An 18,446-nucleotide genomic window follows, 5' to 3' on the forward strand; every position below is an offset into this window, starting at 1 on the left:
CAGATTTGGGCAGGAATTGGCTGGACTGCAAATTCTTGTGATCTTCACTGAAGTCTTTCACAATTATCTGGTTTTGTGTTTTTGTACCCCCTGCAGTTCTGCTATGTTGTCAGTGTCTACAAATTCTAGCTTTCATTAGAAAGTGCTTAACTATTACCAAACTGTGATGAAACTCTAGAAACTATGACCCAGCTACATATGTTATCTGCCAAACTAAATGATGACAGTTCATAAAATGTTTCTCTCAATATTTAAAAATAAAATGCTGATGATTCTTCATTGAGCATCTGATACAAGAAACAACTTAAGTGCTGAAAGATGTGTTTTTATTCTCAAAGCAACAAGTCTGTCCGGATCCTCTGCCTTAGAGTATAAAAGATTGTACTAGGCATATGAACCGAGGGCAGGCTAGGCTTTTCTAGCTCTGTTGTGCATGTCAGAGCCAATCTCATAGGAAAACATGGCACAGTGTCTCTGTGACTCCTGTTTCTCCAGGAGGAGGACTGTGACATAACTGGTAGAAGCAGAGTGGACAGGGATGGTGGTAAAACACATACCAGAAAGACTTGGAGCTGAACTACCCCCATGGAACAGGGATCTTCAAGGAGTCCAGCCTAGTGAAGGCCAAGAATTGCATGTGTTGTCCTTGCGGCGTACTGGCAAGAATGGATCCTGAACAGATAAGTGTGGGAAGCATATCTGTCCTGGTGTGGAGTAGTTTTCTCCCTCTTTTCCTACAATATGTTTTTACTGGAAGGTTGTGTCCCTGATGAAAAGGGACAGGGGATGCTGAGGTCTGGCTAGGTTGGAAAGACCCTCTGGTCCCACCTGCACACTGCAATTACTGTTGTCTAGCCAGCATTCTGGGCTTGTCCATGGCACATACAGAGAATCTGGGTGAGATCTAAGTGAGGCTGCACCTGGTGGCTGCATAGTTGACCCCCCAGTGACCTGTGCTGGCTCAATGCCTGAAGCCATGCAATGTGGACTGGGATAAGGTGCTCCTGCTTGGGTCACTTTGCAAGGGAAACCTTTGGGTCATGCAGGTCTGGTCAAGGAGCAGCATCAACTGATATGGGGCTTGGTGTGATGCTGCAGTGGGTTTCAGTATCTTTTGCAAGACCCAGTAAAGGGAAGAGTTTTCCACATTGTGCAGGACTTCAGCCTGGAGAACAGAAAACACCTGTCAAACTCCATTTTCTGTTGCATATTCATAACTTGTTAGAGCAGGTCCCACTCCGTCGCAGTGATGACCTTTGTGTGTTTTACATCTATTGTTCTTTGCTGCATACAGTACTGCCAGCTGCTGTACTCCCTAATGAGGCTGTAGCTGTAGGAGGTTTTGTTTTAGCCCCAAAAGTAGAAAGACCTGACTGTTGAGCATGTAAGGATGTGTGTTTATTGCTGGCCTTGCTATGTAGCCTGAGTAGCCACAGAAAAGCACTATAGGATGTGTTCTGCCAGGAAGGGTTGCCAAAAAGGTTACGTTTTCCCAAGAAGTGGAAGATGGTTGAACTCCTGTTTACTGAGTAAAGCCTTGTACAAACATCTGCCACATTCTAGCAAAATTTACAGCCTCTGAAATATCTAGCTTGCTGGAGCCTCAGAGGCTTACAGTGCTAAACTCATTGGAACAACTGCTAATGAGTTAATTACAGTGGATTCTTTAGTTAAAATTGCTGCCAGAGACTTGAATGTTTCAGATAACTCTCCTGGCAAGTGGGTTACACTGCTGGGCAGATCTTTGCTTGATTTATGACTCTTCCACAATCACATGGAACTACTGCCTGATTGTCCCCAGAATTCTGGTTTTGTCCATTTTATGAAAGTCATCTTTTGTTCTCAAGGGTTTTCATTTGTGCTGCAATGATATCATTGCATATTGCATATTGCAATAATGATAAACCATTATCACAAACAGCTATTCTGTGATTCTTGTCTGAAAGGTGCGTTCCTGCATGGCAGCTCTTCCTGTGAAATATAGACAGCTATCCATCACCCATGAAACATCAGGCATTGAAAGACTTCCAAAGAAAAATGAAGCTAGTTCATATTCTCTGAGGGTTTATTTGGTGCAAAATAACAAATATTTTGTCCTTTGGCCCAGAACAAAAATTTGTTGTGTAAGTTTATAGTTGAATTCCTTTCTTGTTTGAGTATCTACTATCAGGTATCTATCTACTTGATACTTGAAATGCATATTTAGAAATTATTTGTCTTGGCTTTTTATAGTTACAGAGATTTGAGTCCAGAAATGTGTTGACTCTGGCTACTTTCTTATAAATAGCAAACATATGATCAAATCTCTTAAAACCACCACAAGCAATTCAGAAGCCAGGTTTCAACCTTATTTTGGCTGCTTTTCCACAGCAAAAATTGCAGCTGTTGGTGTTGAGCCCTTTGGAGACATTCTCAGACTTCCCAGACTCCTGCAGTAAAGCCTCTAGCTCCTCTGCCAGGTTTGTTTAAATGCTTTCAGTTAACTTTTTGATTGAGCTCAATGAATATCTTCTTTCCACCTTGGCTCAGCAAGAATAGCATTTCAATTTCTCTCCTGTCCAGTTAGGTGTACCATTGACCTGAGGATTTAAGCATTAGTCAGGGTCTTACAAGTTTTTTCATTCAAAAAAGGAATTGATACAGAGCCTGCATTTTTTTTTTTTTCACTACAAATTTGTTATTTCAAACACCTACAAAATTCCATTTCTCTGAATAGAGTAGGAGTCTAGTTTTGGTCATAGTCCCACACCCCTTTCCAGGCTACACTATATCTGTAAAAGTTTCATCTTACATCCATTTTTATGGGCTTTCATTGTCTTTCTTCCATGTGTGTGTGCACAGGGCACATCTGCAGCCAGCACTACTGGCTTGTTTATAGTGTTCAATCCCTGAGCAAACCTGTCTATCTCGTCTTCCTTTATGACAGCTTCAGTTGGCTGTGTCTCAGCATAAGTCTGCTATTCATATGCTGAGCTGTTAAAATTCTTCCTGCCTTTGACACTTTGCTGCTGCTTAGAGAAATACTTCAGGTAATGGTGAATCAGGAAGAAGTTAAAACTTGTCTACAGAAGACATTGAATCGTCCCAGTCCCAATGAATTATGTCTTCCTTGTGTGTTTAGTTACGCTTCTTCTACAATAGGCCTTTTATTATGATTTCTGTAGCAGGCTTCAGAAAGCCATGTGATACTTGCTTGAAGTGCTTGAAGTGTTTCAATCCGAAAGCTAGACTTAAAAGACTTGTGAGGATAAACTACATAGGTTTTTGAAATTTTTCTATAAATTGATTGTCTCTTAAACAGGCCAAAAAAAAGTGTAAACATTTGACAGCTAATAATTTAGTTAAAATAAATTATTATTATTAATTATTAAAATAAATTAGTTAAATAATTTTTTTAATGTAAAAGTTTGCTAGTGTTATCTGAAAATGGCAGATTAGGCAGACTAGGTAGAGGAGTAAAAGAAATCCCTCAGAAAAATATCCTAGAATATTTGAAAAAGTTCTCCCCCAACCAGATTTCTGATGTTGCTTTCACATTCCTAGCTGGTTGGTCAAGTAGTTTGCAACTTCTACAAATGCTTGGACATTAAGGAGAAAAAAACTTTCTCTTTTTCCTGCACACTGTGCAGAAGAAAAACAAACAGAGGACAAGTGAAGATGACCTCAAGCTGCACAAGGGAAAGTTCAGGTTTGATATTAGGAAAGATTTCTTCGCAGAAGAAGTTGTCAAACATTGGAATAAGGTTCCCAGGGGTGTGGTGCAGAGTCACCATCCCTGGAGCTATGCACAATATGTGTAGATGTGGCACCTGGGGACAGGGTTTTGTGGTGGACCTGGCAGTGCAAAATTAACAGTTGGACTCAATCATCTGGCAGGTCTTTTCCAATCTAAATAGTTCTATGATTCTATGACCAGTTTTGTATTGTCTTTTGGCACCTGGGACCTGATTGGTGGTGCCCATGTACTGCAGCAGGCAGGGTGTCCCCAGACTGAAGCTGGTGATCCTCCCCCTCCACTCAGCACTTATGGGACACTTCTGGGGTTCTGGGTTTAGTGCTGGGCTCCCCAGCACAAGAGAGACATGAATGTACTGGAGCAAGTCCAGTGAAGGCCACAAAGGTTAAAAGACTGGAGCATTTGTCATACAAGGTGGGCCTAAAAGAGCTGGAACTATACAGGCTGGAGAAGAGTCAGGGGATCTTACCCACTGGCATAAATACCTGATTGGGTTGGGATGAGCAAAGTATAGATGACAGAACCAGACTCTAGTGCCCAGTGACAAGACAAGAGGTAATTGTCACAATTTGAAACACAGGAAGCTCCACTTAAACATTTTCTCAAAGGCTGATCAAACATTGGCACAGGTTGCCCAGAGAGGTTGTGAAATCTCTGTCCTTGGAGCAGATGTTCTCCTGTGTTGCCTTCCTTCCTCAGCAGGTATAGTAAGCTCTATTTTATTTTGTTACTTTTGCCAAAACGATGCTGCAACTCCTGTGTCGGTACCAGTAAGGATTCACCTGCAGTTGGTGTTTGTGACATTTTGTAGTTCAGTCTAGCCACTGAAATATCTGCACTCATATTGAGCTGACAAGATTGAAAGGTATTTGTTTAGTGAAAAGGTCGGTTTTGGTATCTTTTCACTTATGCCATAAAAATAAAGCCAGTCCTTAACTAGGATGTCTTAGCTTTACCTTTGTGGGTTTTTTTCTGTTTTTCCTGTTTGTGTGTTTTTTTTGTCAAAAGCCAATTAATGAACTCAAGAGAAATATACACCAGTGGCTTAGCTGAAGTGTTCTAATTAATGATTTTGGAAAAAAAGGTGGAACTGCCTAAAATTGTCTCATTACCTATGGGAACTGGCTGGGATGGATAATGGCTTAGCTCAGGTGACTTGTACAGAGGGCATAAACCTGAGAGCGTGGGAGGAGTGATCCTGAAGGATGGAAACTAGGATGTTACTGGGATCGTTCCATAACAGGCCATGTTTCTGGTTCTGGCTCTCAGTTGGTTCAGGACCTGTCACATATAAGGTCATGTTGCTGGTCTGTGTTTGCCATTGGACCCCTGCCCTCAGGTACCCCTATCTAGTGTTAAGTTCACCATGCCCATTGGTCTTTGGAGCTTGCCCCAGGATGTGTGGTTTCTGCAGTTTGTTATTTTACCATCAATAAAGTATTTCAGGCAACTCCATCGTTCCTGTCCCTCTGTTTTGCCACGCTTGCCTGGCCAGACCGGACTCAGAGTCACAGCGAGCTGACTGTGACAATTATCAATGTATTGTAATGTCCTGACAATTATGAAGCAAAATCCATTTTCACATTTGCTAATAGGTCTTCCACAGCCACTGTTGCTATTTGCTTGACAAACACCAATAAATTAGCAATTTGGCAACTGCTATGTCACCTACATGATCAGTAGTCTCTTATACAATGCCTTGGTGGAAGCAGAAGGAAGTGGCATATTGTTTATCACAGGAACCACAGTCCCCAATGTTTCATTACTTTAGCTGTGGCTGCCTCTCCACAGTCAGTGATGCACTGTTCATCATCAGCCTAGTGCCTAAGTTGCACTCACTGCTGATTCTACTCTACCATCATCACAAATTATTTTTTTTGTGGTAATATTATGAGGCAGTGTCTGTAGCAGGGGCTATAAAAGTGTTAAGATGGGAAGGAGGAAGCTGATTTATTGCCTTGAGCTCAGGGTTGTACAACAGGACTACAAAGCAAGCCTTGGATTCCTACTGGGGCTGGCTGGCATCTCCCTGTGTCAGGTTTGTAGTGTAAGCTCAAGCTCTGGGGCTTGTTCCCAGTCTCTAGTCTTCTCACAGAAAGAAAGATCAAGTGTGGCAGCCCAAGGTGTCACAGTCTCCTCCAGGGCACGTGGCACACCTTCCAGACAGTGCACGGGTGATCCTGGCTGGTGGCCTCACGCGCCTGGCACCTGCAGCTGAGGCCCGCAGGAGGCAGCTGGCATGGGCTGTGTGGCTTCCATCCCCAGCTGCAGCTCCCATCCATCCCCAGCTGCAGCTCCCATCCATCCCCAGCTGCAGCTCTGTACTTTGTGCCCCAGCACAGGGAGAGGGCTAAACATTTGCAATTGGGCCACTTGTGTTTGTGTAACACCCTTTCAAAATCTGCAAGCTTTTAGTCCTAAGGTAATATTCAAGAATCTCAAGCCTGCCCCTAGGAAGTGCTTGGTGCCTGCCTTTCCCTGCAGAACCTACAGGTCTGAAAGGGATACAGCACTTATGGAAGCTGGACTGTGTGGGAACAGTTGGCCTTGCACTCCCAGCACCCTAGTTTAGTATACTGTTCAGTAAATAATCACTGTGAACATAAAAAGACTGCCACAATGCTATATGAGAAGATTTTCAAAGGTGAAAATGCTGCCAGTTGAAATAAAGTGAGCTTCAGCTATGTAGAGCTGAATCTGCAACAGGGTTTTTCTTACAGAGAATTATTTTTTCTGTCAGTCTGGTAGTTTGAAATGTTCCAGATTTCATTTTAGGGAAACATTCATTAAGCAGTCATAGCTGGGTATCTATTAGGTGGTTGGTGAAACAAAGTTTATTAACTGATCCATATCCAGAAATTTTATTAAAATACAAGAATTTTATGTAATATTGTATTGCTCAGATACCAGATAAATCTAGCCCCAAACATTTTAATACAGGGCAAGTATTCAAAAATCATGGTTATTCTTTTAAGTGGAAATTTCCATAACCATATTCAGCAGCTGCCATAAAAAGAATGTGAAAATAGTAATTTGTGATTTTTGGTTAGGAAAAAAAGGAAAAATTGATACAACCTCTATCATTTCAGGAATTATATATTTCTCAAAACTTTTTCTTTTTCCTTTTTCAATCTTCTTATACTGGTTTCCTATCATGAAATGAATTATTAACTTGAGGATATAAGAAGAAGCTGGTAATATCACCTGTGCTGCTGCTGCAAATCAAATGTTCACGAGTAATGGCAAACAGCCCCACTGAAATGCAGGAGGACAAGGGAATTTGCTGGAATGTTGCTTTGCACTTTTGTGACCACCAGCTTCTGTACAAAGCTGAGTACTGAATATTTGCTAAGTGTCCTTTGTGAAAGGACACTTAAAAGAAATTGCAGAAAGTACAGAATGAAGCATCAACATTTAGAATTTTGAAAACTGTTAGTAAAGGGAATAAGAATGGATCCATCTGCTGGATCAGAGCCTTTACTTGTAAATGGACCCATTCAGCTGTTTTTATGAATCCAGAAATGGATCTCAGTTCAAGGATTTCTTATGAAGCCTCTATTAGACATAAGAAGGGCTTTGAAGACTTATTTTTAGACAGTAAAGGACAGAAGTGATCAGCAGAATGATGGAGTCTGACCTCCTGCATAATCCTGCACCTCCTCCACAGCAGGACATGAGCTGCTTTTTGTAATGAGATGAAGTGAAGCCAAAATTTGGAGCAGTGGTTGTTGTGTCTGTTTGAGTGGCTGTGTTGGGCATATGCCTCCCTGGATTTGGAAACTGACCCCACAAAACTTGAGTATTTAGACACATTAAATTTCTCTCCTAGGACAGTATAACAAACATTTCTAAGTCTGACACACTCTGTGACACAGGAAAACCCCCACATTTAGTTTTATTGCAGACGTTACTGTGGGTCTCAGAACAGCTGTGGTGGGTGAGGGAGGACCTTTGGTCAGGACTGTACAAACACAGCAGGCACTGAGAAGCCCATGTTCTAAAGGCAGGCAGAGACACAATATTGAGATCCACAAACTAACTTTGGAATAGCTGGATCAGGCACTGGAAATAATAGAAATACTGCTAAAGCACTGAACTGTGCTGCTGCTATTTTATATTACTGCTAAATGTGAAAGAGCACTAAAACATTTTAGGAGCTGGTATAGAGACAGAAATCTATATATACAGCATGTTGTTAAGTAGAGGGGGAAAACAGAAAGTAAAATGATTTCCCCTTTTGCCATAACTTAGTCACAAACCTACACTTAAGAAAGTGACCTTAGTGCAATGTCAGGTTCCAGAAGGACTTGGACTGCAGCCAATGGAGAGATCACAGGAAGGTTTGGAAATAATTCTGGAGGGAGTGACTGGAATTTGCTGAGGAAAGGAAATCAATCCAGACTGCCACTTACAAGGAGATAAACAGAGCTCCTGTATGGGTACATCAGTAAGGATCCAAAACCCAAGAGAGAAAGACACCAGAGGCAGATAACTTTCATCTCTAGAAAGGAAGGTGGTTCAAAAAATTGCATATATGCGCACATACCTGGTGTGAAACAACAATGACAGTTTCTTAAGTGCATTGTGTTAAGGAGAAACTCCACAACTGTGGCAATCAACAAAGGTGGATCTGCCTTATGGAGGAATTAACTGTGTACCCTCCAGATTTCAGGGGGATGGAGGCTGGGTTAGTCACTGGCAGCAATGTGTCTGGATTCTCAGTTCTAGGGCTGGTGGACATTCAGTCACATTCACAGGAAGAAAAAGGAGACTGCTGCTCCCTGATGCTGCCACAGAGTACAGGAGTGGGTGTAGTTGCAGCAGCGGAGGCAGAGCTGTGCTTGGCAACTTCTCTCCTGAGGTGTCAGGGAAGAGAGCCCGTACTTCCAGATATGCTGAGAAAAGGGCAGAGTATGCAGATAATTGGTTAAATTCTTCTGTAGTCTATTTCTCAGCAGGTTAAAAAAATATGGACTTTTTGCCTCCATAGATTTTACAAGTTCATTATTTTGTGGCTCATTCATATTCTGTTGTTGTACTGTATGCATTATTGTTGTGGAATGAATAGATCTAATGGGGACAGTTTTCTTACTATCATACAGCTGTAGAGAGCAGGGAAAAAAACAACATATGAAAGTATTATAATGAACCAATTTATGCAAACTTTGTTTTTGCACTAAAACTGAAGCAAGTTTTGTGTCACAGTCTGTTCTATTAAAAACATTCCAAAGCCTCCTTATGTACCTAAGCTCAAAATCGGCATCTGACTTCCAATTACATGACAGAGCAGTTTCCATCAGCACTATAAGGAAAGAAAGCATCTGCTTGACTCCTCTGCTGCTTTCAGCTGTGACTGTGGTACTGCTTCTCTTCTTTACTTTGTGATTAATTGCTTCTTCAGTGCACCCCTCAGAGAAATCCTTTTTCCTTCCCTCTCCACTTCCATTCCTTGCTGGTTTTCCTGAAACTTCCTCCTCTATCCCTTTGTTTTTCCATGCACAATGAACTAATGTGGAAGCTCAACTGTGATCCTTACCCTGACAACTTGCAGGTGTCTGTTGCTGTCTTATCTTCTTATTTCCAGGATAATATTTTCTGCCACCTGTGATTCTTTCAATGGGTGTCAAGTTCAAGACAGTTCACTTGTTTGTCTACAAACCTTTCTACTGCTTTCTTAAATGATCAAACACCATCACCACCATAGCACCCTCATAAATCAAGGTGAAAAACTGATCCAGAGCCCATTCCCATCCCTCTTAAATTTTTATGCAAGACTGACAACAAAAAAACTATTATGAAGCTGACCTTCCTATATCAGATCCAGAGTCTGTTAAATCTCTCTACATTTTCACAGATTACATCTCAAATTCTTCCAAAGAAACAGACAAATTTGGAAGGACCATAGCTTTAACAGCCAGTGTTCTCCCAAGCTCCATTTTCAGGCAGAATTAATTTAAAGCACTGGAGGGGAACCTAGTAAATATTCACTAGCAACTTTATTTTTTAATGATGTCTCCACAGTTTTACACCTTTGCTATTAAAGTTGTGCTAGTAATTAAGGAATTGTGCAAATTATTTAAGTAATTGAGTTAGTGAACTGAGGTTACTCTGCAGTTAATAAGGTTAAAATTTCTGGCTCTTGTATACAGTATTTAATCCTGTGAGGAGTCATTTTGAAGTCATTATTGCCTGTACCAGTTCCTTAAGGTAGCTCTGATGCACATCTTTTTTCTTGAAATTACCTGCCCTTAAATCACAAAATACTGTTCTAAGTGATGAAAAGCGTTGAGGTATTTTTTAACTTTCAGTTAAGTTTTGAATTATAGCAACACTTGAACAGGGGAGTTTTTCATTGGTTAAAATGTCACTGAAAACACACTTATACCATCAATGAGGTGAGTGAGGCTTAAGAAGATGTTATACTGTTGACCTGATGTCAGCTCTTGTGGGTTGAAGCTTTTTTTTTTAATAGGAGTTTTGAGAGGATGGGATATAAATCCATTTTGAAGATGAAATTGGTGGTTTAGCTATGGCTTTCCAACAGTGATTTCCTCTACCTGATCTGCTTTAAAAATCTTGTTATTTCAAATAATATAAATTGAAATTTGCTCAATGGCTTATTAAAAGAGTCAATAAAGGGCCACATCAGAGAGGAGAGACTTAAGCAAGGAAGTCATGTCAGTCATCCAGCCTGTAAAGCATTTTCCACAGAATCAACTGCAATGTATGGAGCAATGCAGACAGCAGGGAAAGACCCCCTTGCCTCTGGAATGTCAGTGAACACGATTTCACACCCCTCCTGGGAGCTTGTCCCTCTGTACTCAAGGCCACATCTCTGGTCAGAAATAGATATTTGAAAAGCCTTTTTTGCCTTGGGGCTTCTTTGGCCAAAAGCTGGAATAAGGCTTCCCACAGCAGAGGCTTCCCCCAGCTGCTTGGGAATGAGACTGGCTCCTGCTTGGGACACTGTAATAGGTGTTGCAGCCTATTGCTTGTGCCTGTCCACACACTAGATCCTGGTCTGGACTTCTGAACTGATTTCTTGACCTCAGGCCTGATGCCTTATTACTTATTTAAGATTGTTCAGCGTGGAGGATACAGGAGACCTTATAGCAACCTTCCAGTCCCTACAGGGAGCTTATAAAAAGAGGGAGAGGAATGTTTTACAAGGGCACGTGCTGATAGGACAAGAGTTAATGGTTTTAAAATGAAGGATGGTCGATTTAGATTAGATATAAGGAAGAAGTTTTTTATAATGAGAGTGATAAAACATTCAAAGAGATTGCTCAGAGATAGATTCTCCATCAATGGAAATATTCATGATCAGTTTGCAGGTGTGTTGGACTTGATTTTTAAAAGATCCATTCCAGCTCAAAGTATTATATGATTCTTTGATTATGGACTTGCCTGTTCTGGGATGTTAATTCACACAGTGTGGTGAGACTGAGCTCTTGCTGCTGCTACCATTGCCCTTGCCAGCTTTGTCACCATGCTTGGCTTGCAGCTTACTCTTGCTCCTTCCTGGTATAGTAGGACCAGAGAACATCATACTACATCCAGATAAAATGCAATTATGGCAGCACTTCCCTCCAGATCCCTGTGAGGCTGACAGGTACAACAATTTGCCTCCTCTGAGGGCAGCTCATTGATAATGCTATTTTCAAGTCTGAAGATTAGAGGAAGAAAATCAGAGACCCTGCCCTTTGAAAAGCTTTTTAAAGACCAAAGAAAAATCTACTTGTGGCTTGCTCAGGCATTACTTGATTTTTGCTTGATGGTTTCCATTAGTGGGTGATCCATCAGTGACTTTTCAAAACTGAATTTGGAAGTATTTGTCAGGATGTTCTGTAAACCAAAAATCTAAGTAGCTTAAAAACATTACAAAAATAAAAGAAGTAGCCATAGGCCCACCCCAGAAAATCATGGTAGAGGAGGGAAGGATAATTCTGCACTTGTGTGGCTTAAACACTTTGCCTCCTCAGTCATCATGGACCATTCATCATGAGCCATCCAATGTTAGAAACAGACTTCTAAGCTTTGATCTCACTGAATTAATCTGTCCTAATGCCATTATCATGCACTATTCTTTGATGTGAGTAATATTCTGGGGTGGCAGAATAATAGTCTTCCACTTGTGAATTTGGATGGCATTGACACACAGGGCACAGGAGCTGCTGCCTTTGCAAGACTTCTGGCTTTGTTTCTCTCTTTACTGATTTGATTCCACTTAAATACTTAATTGCTGAGACCAACACAGAAATGCTGCTGGCTCTTTTCTCATCTGAATATTTGCAAGAAGTAAGCAGAGTCTGACAAGTTCTTGTGGGGAACAGCAGGGCATTAGGTGGGTATGTACTTAGCAGAAGTTACTGCTCCATTTCAAGCGTGGCGCTGAAGTACCATGACTGCCAAAAGGAAACAGAATCAAGCACTAGTGAAGTGTGTTCTAAGTGTGTGTCTTGGGTCAGTCATTGTGGATGTCTTGGGTCATGCACCCCTCAGCCACACTCCCCAGTTACTGCTAAAATGGCTGGTACCCTCTCTTGCGTTTTTAAATTATTTTTTGTATTCTAGAAATGATTCATGGGAGATACTGCCATGGCTCAGTGCCTTAAATAGTAGCCATAAAAAAAAGGACATGCAAAGATTGAATCCTTTGCTGGGAGATAAAAATCATGATCCATCAAATTAGAAATATTCTGGCAAAACATCTTGTTTTCTTGGTGTATGTGATAAGGCCATAGGCAGTTGCTTAATAATAACAACATAAGAGCATGAAAACTGTTGAAGATGTGCCCTAATGTTGTTTTGGCTGAGAAATATGATTCCTGCTTTCAAGTGTATCCTTCTCTTATTTGAGGTAAATCTTTTTTCACCAGAGAGATAAATGTACATGCATCTTTGCATGTACATTTGCATGACATACAGCATCTTTTCTGTATAAAGAAGATTTTCTTTGCTATGTAGTACAGCATTTATTGCAGGATTTCCTTTGCTGGCATGTTTTTCATTGATTAATATAAGGGTTTTGTGAAATTGTACATCACATGGAAGTCATGTTGCCTGTGCTGTCCCTCTCCCTGCAAGCTAATCAACGTAAGTTGGAAAAAGTCAAAAGCCTTCAACAATCAAAATGTAAATAACTGAGGCTGGCCAGAATAGTAGTTGTTGTACATGCTATGCACCAGGAGCAGGTATTGCTGTTTGAATAAGTTGCCTTAGCAGGCATTTTAAGGCTATTAAAGGCATTCTATCAACCCCTGAATGTTTGTAGGTTGTTTTTTGATTTTTTTTTTCTTTAAATTAATGATCTTCAATATTAGCATGTATCAGAATTAAAAAGTATGTATATATTTATATGTTAATGTAATATATATATATATATATATACACATACAGCTTAAAAACACAGATTATTTTGCACTATTACCATCCTGTCAGTCTTACTGAAGTGAATATATCTGTGCTCCTCTACCATAGGCAAGAAGCTGGAGAAAGCAGCTTGATCTTGAAAAATTCAATCTTTTTTCTACGCAAAAATATGAACATTAGAAGATAGCATTTCTTTTCTACTTTTGTTAAATGACCTTTCAAGTTCAGACTTAATCTATTGGCTGCTATGCTTAAGAGAAATAGTACCAAAATACACATGAAGCTGGTTGCATAAGCCAGTTATGCTTTTATGCTACAGACATTAGTCTTTCCTGTGGTTTGCTCAATTCTCTTAATAGATTTATAAAGATCTATGGAGATAAATTCTTCACAGTGTGGGGATATTGATGAGTACAGTCAGCTTTATTCTTCAAGTCACAAGGGGCAAGAGTAGCGGTGCAGTACCGATCAGTAGTTCTTAATCTTCATCCACAAATGGCAGTGTTCTGCTCACCAATTCATGCTCCAGGAATCTTGTTGCCAATAAAAGTTCCTATTAAAAGTACCCTACTTCAGATAGCACATGGAACCAGAGGAAATAATTTTTTCACCATGAGCATGACCAAACACTGGCACAAGATTGCTCAGGAAGGTTGTTGAGCCTCCATCCTTGCAGATAATCTAAAGTCATCTGGACAAGTTCCTTGGCATCCAGCCCTGGGTGGCCCTGCTTGAGCAGAGAAGATTGGCCAAGATAACCCCAAGAGGTCCCTTCCTACCTCAGAAATTCTGTGATTCTGTGGTTCTGTAACATTGAAAAAAGAAAAAAAGGCTTTTAAATTTGTTTCTGTTTCACTTCTAACTGAAATTTAGAAATGTGTGGGAGTGTGTGTGGAAGTGGAATGTCAGCATCATTGTTTCCTGGGTTTTAGAAAGGAATGCAGAGAATTTTCTTGGCCATGTATAGCGAGATTTGGTTTTCATATTATGAAGGAAAATACTTAAATTCTGATTGGCATGGCCAGCATAAAGGCAACAGGGTGGATTGGTAGGCCAGGAGTGATTCAGGCCTCTGCAGAGCAGAAGCCCATGGGCCAGTGAGCTGAGTCCCTCTGGAGAGGTCACTGAGTCCAGCAGGAGCAGAGGTCCCTGCCACACCCAGTCCTGTGTTTTAGTTATTAGCTGAGTCCCAATCAAAGCATCTCATTAAACCTAGAGAGAGTGCAGACCAGAAAATGTACCTACTCAAAGTGAAATTTGGCTAACATTGGAAGGGTAATGGGAAGGATCTTGTAAAAATATATAAATACCCAGAGTCTTTGAGTAGTTTATCTTTTCAGACAACAACTTTAGCATCAAACTATACTCTGTGAATTACTTGGACAAAGATTTGATCCTACAGATGGATTTACTTTCTACTGATGTAAGCAACAAGTGAAAATGTCTCTTCTTGTGATGAACTCTGTCCTAGTTTAGGGCAAATTAGGGAGGAAAACTCTAAATGGGGGTTTCTATCAAATTTATATTTGATAGAAATCCATAATTCTTACTTGTTGAGGAATTTCCAGTTATCCAGAATCCTGTACCTCCTGGTTCTGTTTATTAGACTTACTCTCTTACATGTATCCAGCATGGAAAATGGACATTTCCAAGTATTCAGCAGTATTACACACAAGCATTAAAAATTAGGAGAAAATATCTTCTGTTCCATATAACTCCAAAGAATTCTACCTAATATTAAATACTTAAAATTGAACTCACTAGACCATAGACTTCAGAACTATATATGATGGCCTACTACTAAATCTGACTTCTGTATGCACAAAATACAGGGAGAAGACTTCCCTGTGAATTCAGGGAGAGGATTGCTTTTGGGATGACCGAAAGTTCAGATTCAATGCCACGTACAAGATACAGTGAGGTGAGTTCTGCATATATTTCTTTTATTGTTTGTGTGTTCTGACTGAGAGGATTGTGGTTTGCACTGCCATTTTCCGATTGGAACAGGAGGTAGTGAGAAATGTGCATTTCATTATCTGTCACTGAACAAGCTACCAATCTGATGGTTTGCCTTTACAGAGGTGAACAGGTTTTACATTTTGTCTCTTTTTCTGGGTTGTACTGACTTTGCTATGAAGAGATACCTTCAGCTGCATGACGAATAAATTTCAGTTCTTTAATATTGCAGCAGAAGTGAAAACTGTTATTGAGGAAGTGATTTCTGCATTAAAACTCTTATCTATTATGCTGTGCTAATTATATTACAAGGTCTTGAATGGTACTCTTGCTTTTTTTTTTTGTCTTCCATTGATAAGCAGTCTTTGTGCTAAAAGCCCTATCACAATACCATGTTTCTTCAGTGACAGCATGCTGACATCAAGCGTCAGCAATGCAAACAATTAATATGAGACCGGGCAACTAAGCCTTAGGATATATAAAGAAGCACTTTGTGAGTCAGTACATGAAGCCTTTCCACAGGCTGAATACAGTTATCCTGTGAAACAGTCTATGTATGAAGGGAACACATCCTGTGAGTCTGATTTAATATCACACCATTATTGTGAGCAGATGTTAGATTGCACCTTACCCATCTAAATGCAGTGCATGGAATGGAAAGTTGCACTGTTACAGTCCTTAAAGAAGGCAGGTGTGACGTGATGAACCAGTGAGAGCTGTGTCAAGAACCCAAGTATGGAAAAAACATTTACTTGCAGAGGAGAGGAAGCATATTTTTTGACAGATTTACCCCAAAAATGTAAAAGGAGTTTAACTTAGAACAAGCTGATCAGCTGCAGGATGATGGTTCCTTGTTATGAAGATGTAAATACATCTTCATGTTATGGAGATGTGTGGAAGTTATCTCAGTTTCCCTCACTGCTTTAAGTGAGAAAAGCATGATGTGGGGTGTATATATTTGTCTCTCTAGTGAGAGATATTTATTTTCAGTGAGAGATATGAGCAAATGAACTGAAGGGATATAAGATAGAACTGAGGAGAACTCAAGGTCAGATGTTAAATGTTATGAGAATTTTATGTAGCACCAGAGCAAAGAGCCTTTGCTAGGCTGGTGACCAAATCCCAACTGGTTTGATGTCAGTTCCAAGCATCTCAGAGACAGCTGTCCTCATATATGCTGTGAGTCTTCTCCAACTCAGAGATTATTTTTGTGGGAGGTGGCCTTGAAAAACAAACAGTTGAGGTGTATATTCCATCTGGTCAGGCAGGCTTCTTGATCACAGAATTATATGCTTATCAGTAATCTGGGTTGGTAAAGATGCTCTGTTTCACTTAGTCCTTCATTTGGGATGTGTCTTGATGTGTCTTGTATTCTTGTACTTAACTTTCTTTTACAAGATCAGGGTGGGGGCTAAAAGGAAGGAAGAAGAGATGGCTCTAGAAACTGTCTGAGGATTCCAGGAAACTGGTAGGCTGGACTTGTTAATGCTTGTGCAATGATTTTTTACTCAGGCTTTCAAATGAAAAAAATGAGATATTAGAAAGATGATAGTCTTTTATCTGCTGAGGAAGATGGATTGGTATGACTTAAGATGTCATGTATATGAATGGGTGCTATAAAGGGATCATTCTAATGACATGCTGTAAAAGACAACTGTCAGGAATAAATTATTCTTCTCTTCTGATAATATTGATGATAATGCACTCAAATTCCCCATGACACATTTCCTCATGTTAAGTTAAAAGCTTTTCCTAAAATGTCTAATGGGCGCAAAGGTCTTTGTTGTGCATTTCCCACTCTGTGAAAAACATCAGGTAGTGGCTTACATAAGAGCAATTTTGCCTGCAATTAGTGTGTTTGCATACAAGTACACAGGCTTTGATTAAGCAAAGGAAAGTACTTAAGCACGTTCAGCAGTGGAGCAAGGAAACTGAAATATGAAGTAAGAAAGCCTGACTTCAGGAGTAACAGGACTGATAATAAGAGCAGTTCTGAGCAGCTGAGCAGATCAGGGCTCCATCAGGGATGGAGATAAGCTGGATAAGCCACCCCCAGGGATACCTGTGCAGAAGTCACATACTGCCTGTGCAGCCTGAGACCAGCACCACACTCTACTTGTTTGAGGAGCAGCACTGGGAACAGAAGGAATGAAAGACAAAAAAATGAAAAACAAACGGCCAAACCCAGGGACCTGCCTGCTGGTATTGACCACCAGCTGTCTTAAGAGATGAGGGCCCTCAGGCTGCAGGAAGCTGCCCACCACAGCACTGCTGCCAACCCCTCCTCCCTGAATTGCCCATGACTCACAGGCAAAGCTGTGGGCACCAGTTTGCTGGAGATGTCAACAAACCTGCATGATTGAACATTCTTGGGGAAAGGACATAACAGGGGCACTGTGGCAATGGCTGACCCATAATGGGGCATTGCTGAGGGACTGGGGTTCGTGGGCAGCCCACATTGGGAAAGGAAACTAAGGAACATGGCAGGAAACCTTAACCATCAAGGGTTGGAATGAGTTGCACTGCTTCAGCCTCCCATGCGACCGTGCCTCACTGGAGGAGTTTTCGTGCACTGGGATTATAAAAAGGCAAAAGTAAGAGTACTTGAGAGCAGAAAGAGGAAGGACAGAAATTTAGGTAGGTTTTTGCAGTGATTCCTGTTTGTTTTTTTTCCCCCTCACTGTGAACCAGTGATTGTGTATTTGCATTGGGTTGGCAGTAAATTAAGTCAAGTAAATTTCTCTGACTTGATGCAGTTGTAACTTTGACAGACTGGTACAAGAAGTGATGGGCTAAATTACAGTAAAGGAAATGTACCTTGAGCATTTGGAGTTTTCTAATGGTAAAGGAGGCTGATCACAGCCTGGATTGCTGAGGGAGGCTGCAGAGTCACTGGAGGATTTAAGAGCAGATTAAATGAACTTCTGTCAAGAACAATTTGGAAGAAGTTGATCCTGCCTTTGGGACGAAAGGCAAATTAGGTGACCCTCTTGAGGTGCTGCTGAGCCCTGTTGCATTTGATTTCTATGACATGGACATGGTCTTGTGTTCCCCTGGGAGAAAAGAGGATACTGAGCTTAATTATAGAAAGGCAGTTTCAGTCAGCAGGAAGGGTTTCCTGAGGAGAGATGGGTTGAGACAGAAGGCTGAGGATGTTAAAGAGGTGAAGAGTGCAATTAAGTGAGATTATATAATGCCGTATTTGTAACTAAGTGACAAAAGTGTGCATCCTTTTTCATTTAACCTAGTACTGACCACATGCCTCAGAATAGTCTTCCTTAATTCAAAGTATATTAAAAAATTGGATCCTCAAGTGCCCTTTAGGTCACTTTGTAGACAGGGAAATGCTGGCCTAGATGGTGCTTACAAATTAGGGAGCCAC

General features: G+C 40.7%; 1 long non-coding RNA gene across 5 annotated transcripts in view; it reads left to right on the forward strand.

The window, feature by feature from the left end:
- LOC107201832 overlaps window positions 1-18,446 on the forward strand; it is a 339,704-nt gene that overhangs the window by 40,436 nt on the left and 280,822 nt on the right. For all 5 annotated transcript variants that reach the window (XR_001520413.2, XR_004496131.1, XR_004496132.1 and 2 more), the window contains exon 2: window positions 14,941-15,029. This is a non-coding gene — a long non-coding RNA (uncharacterized LOC107201832). The remainder of the gene's footprint in view (window positions 1-14,940; window positions 15,030-18,446) is intronic.

Source organism: Parus major, chromosome 1 (assembly GCF_001522545.3).
Source record: "Parus major isolate Abel chromosome 1, Parus_major1.1, whole genome shotgun sequence".
Taxonomy (NCBI): domain Eukaryota; kingdom Metazoa; phylum Chordata; class Aves; order Passeriformes; family Paridae; genus Parus; species Parus major.